The following is a 2,673-nucleotide window of genomic DNA, read 5'->3' as shown; positions in this document are numbered from 1 at the left end:
AGGTGGTGAGGGTTTCCTGGTAGGGTAGTGGTGACGGTTCTCTTGTTTTTTACAGACTCGTTTAACCAGGGGATGAAAGACATTCTGTGCAGGGACAAGGTATGTGCCGGTGCAGTCCAGCGCTAGTTTAGTGGAATGTAAAACCCTCACCGGGCTTCGCAGTGGCACGGACGAGGACAAAGCCCAGGAGTGCCTGCTGCCCTGAGTCCACCTTGTGATCTGGAGCGACAGACGGCAACCGGAGGCTCTTGAAGAAAAGCTGGAAGAAGTGTTTCTTCTTCTCAAAGTCAGATTTTGTGACTTGAATGGAAATTCCCAATCATTGGTGGAGAGCGTGGGAGGCTGAAAGAAACCTCATCATCTGCAGACAAGAGGCACAGACCTGAAAAAACGGACACAGTGATTCCCCGAGTTTCTGCACGTGGATCCTCACGCAGCTGATGACCCAGATGGAGCATGACCGGGGGCATTTGCTCTCTGACCTCCATGCATGGATTCAGCCTCCTCTGTCACTCCCCTCCCTTCAGACCCCACCCCGGCTACCAGCCTTTCCTCTGCCCTCTTCCCCTCCATTCCCAGAGCCTGTATTTCCAGTGAGCTCAAATGTGGAGTTCATGGCAAGGAGACATTCTCTTCTGCCTCCTTCTCCAGGAAGCCTAGGTGAAATCCGGAGCCAGCTTCCATAAAGGGGCTGCTGTCCTCCTTATCCCCACTCAGGGCCTGGAGCCCCACCCAGAAAATGGAAGGGAGTTGCCTTCTGGCTTCTCATTGAGCGGCCGTATGATCCTGCTAGTCCAAATCCCTAATTACCACCAGAGTCTACATAATTTCTCACTTTCCCCCAAATATGTTTTTGAATTATTTGTGAGGGACTTTAAAAATCTCATGGAAAATGTGTATTATGTGAAAACTATGCATGGATTTCACCTTTTTTACAACAAAATAAACTCACACTAACTTGTTATAATATATCTGAATAGGGTCTAGTTTGAGGCACTGAGAAGGATCAGACATTGACTTGATAAGAGCCCCTATCAGAGCAACATGAATTCTGTGAAAAATTAAAGTAAAAACAAACATTAAATTCATGGTGAAGCTTGGGTGGAAGAAGGGTGAAGTCATGGATGTTTTACCAAAAGTTTATGGGACAATGCCCCCCGCCAAAAAAACCTGAACAGTTCACAAATGGATAACATATTTTAAGAAAGGAAGAGATTCAAGACCAGTCTGACCAACATGGAGAAACCCAGTCTTTTCTAAAAATACAAAAATTAGCTGAGTGTGGTGACATGTACTTGTAATTCCAGCTACTTGGGAGGCTGAGGTAGGAGAATCGCTTGAACCCAGGAGGCAGAGGTTGCAGTGAGCTGACACTGTGCCACTGCACTCCAGTGTGGGGACAGAGCTAGACGCTGTCTCAAAAAAAAAAAAAAAAAAAAGTTGATGTGGAAGATGAAGCCCACAGCGGCAGACCATCCATATCAATTTGTGAGGAAAAAATATTCATCTTGTTCATGCCCTAACTGAAGAGGACCAATGATTAATAGCAGAAAAAGAAAAAATATTCATCTTGTTCATGCCCTAATTGAAGAGGACCAATGATTAATAGCAGAAAAAGACCCAACACCATGGGCAGATCAGCTGCAGATAGGAGGGGAGATTTAGATGAAAATTTTAAACAGGTGGGATTAAGATCCTGAAGCATTTCTTCAAGGAATTGTAACAGGAGTTAGAACTTGGCTTTCCCAGTACAACGCTAAAGAAAAACCACAATCAGAGCAAAGGCTACCAAGAGGCAGAGGTGGCCTAGTCACAGCAAAAGCAGACTGGTGAAGAGCAGAGGTCAGGGCAACAGTTTTCAGTGATGCTCAAGGCATTTTGCTTGTTGACTTTCTGGAGGGCCAAAGAACAGTAACATCTGCTTATTATGAGTGTTTTGAGAGAGCCACAGCTTTAGCAGAAAAATGCCCAAGGATGCGTCACTAGAGAGTGGTCCATCATGACAGTGCCCCTGCTCATTCCTCTCGTCAAACAAAGTCAATTATGTCAGAGTTTCAATGGGAAAACATTAAGCATCAATCTTACAGTTCTGATTTGGCTCCTTGTGACTTCTTTTGTTTCCTGATCTTAAAAATTATTTAAAGGGCACATGTTTTTCTCTGTTTAATAGTGTAAAAAAGGCTCCCTTGATATGGTTAAATTCCCAGGATCCTCAGTTCTTTGGAGATGGACAAAATGGCTGATATCATCACTTACAAAAGTGTCTTGACCTTGATAGAACTTGAATCTCACACTCAAAATTTGTATTTTTTATTCTGGTCTTTTAATTTCATTCTCCCACAAACCTTTAAAAGTCCCCTTGTGTTTGTTTTTAGTTTAAAAACCTCCTTTATATGTGCTTTACTTTCCTCAAATGATACATCAATAGTATCATACATGTATGAATAAAATTTGGTAACTAATGGTTATTTAAATTATTCTCATTATAAGTTCTAGGAAAGAGAAGGAGTTAATTTTATGATATAGCCCGTTATTTCCAAAACTATGCTATTATTTCAACCACCAGAAACATTTGAAATCTCGGAGCACTTCCTTTCTGCCAATGCTCCTGTGCTGCTCAGTAATAAGAGGACAGTGGAGGCTAGTTGTCAGTCTCCATAAACGTAAAAGAAT

The sequence above is a fragment of the Cebus imitator genome, unplaced genomic scaffold (genome assembly GCF_001604975.1).
Source record: "Cebus imitator isolate Cc_AM_T3 unplaced genomic scaffold, Cebus_imitator-1.0 Scaffold11, whole genome shotgun sequence".
Lineage (NCBI taxonomy): Eukaryota > Metazoa > Chordata > Mammalia > Primates > Cebidae > Cebus > Cebus imitator.
This window is presented reverse-complemented; position numbering follows the sequence as displayed.